This window comes from Microtus ochrogaster, chromosome 5 (assembly GCF_000317375.1).
Source record: "Microtus ochrogaster isolate Prairie Vole_2 chromosome 5, MicOch1.0, whole genome shotgun sequence".
NCBI classification, from domain to species: Eukaryota; Metazoa; Chordata; class Mammalia; order Rodentia; family Cricetidae; genus Microtus; species Microtus ochrogaster.
Window position 1 is genome coordinate 81,225,003 of NC_022012.1, and position 519 is coordinate 81,225,521.

The following is a 519-nucleotide window of genomic DNA, read 5'->3' on the forward strand; positions in this document are numbered from 1 at the left end:
TGCTTTTGTTTTGTTTTTCCAGACAGGGTTTCTCTGTGTAACAGCCCTAGCTGTCCTGGAACTTGCTCTGTAGACCAGGCTGGCTGTGGCTGCGAACTCACAGAGTCCACCTGCTTCTCTCTGCTTCTCAAGTGCTGGGATTAAAGGCATGTGCCGCCCCTGCCTGGCCCTACAGCTGCTTTTTATTCTAGGTCTTTTATATTCTTTGTTCATAAAGCAGATAGGGGCTCAGAAAATGACTCTTAGTACAAGAACAGCCAATAGACTGAAGAGTAGGCACTCCGTGTGTGCATCAGGGTTTGGGGATAGAGACTAGCAGAGGTGGAGAGATAAAGCTGACCCTGGGGGGGCTGGAGAGATGGCTCAGTGGTTAAGAGCATTGCCTGCTCTTCCAAGGGTCCTGAGTTCAATTCCCAGCAACCACATGGTGGCTACAACCATCTGTAATGAAGTCTGGTGCCCTCTTCTGGCCTGCAGGCATACACACAGACAGAACATTGTATACATAATAAATAAAAA

General features: G+C 48.4%; 1 protein-coding gene across 1 annotated transcript in view; it reads left to right on the forward strand.

Moving 5' to 3' along the window:
- Positions 1-519, forward strand: part of Amt (aminomethyltransferase) — a 6,239-nt gene that overhangs the window by 2,372 nt on the left and 3,348 nt on the right. The window lies entirely within an intron of this gene.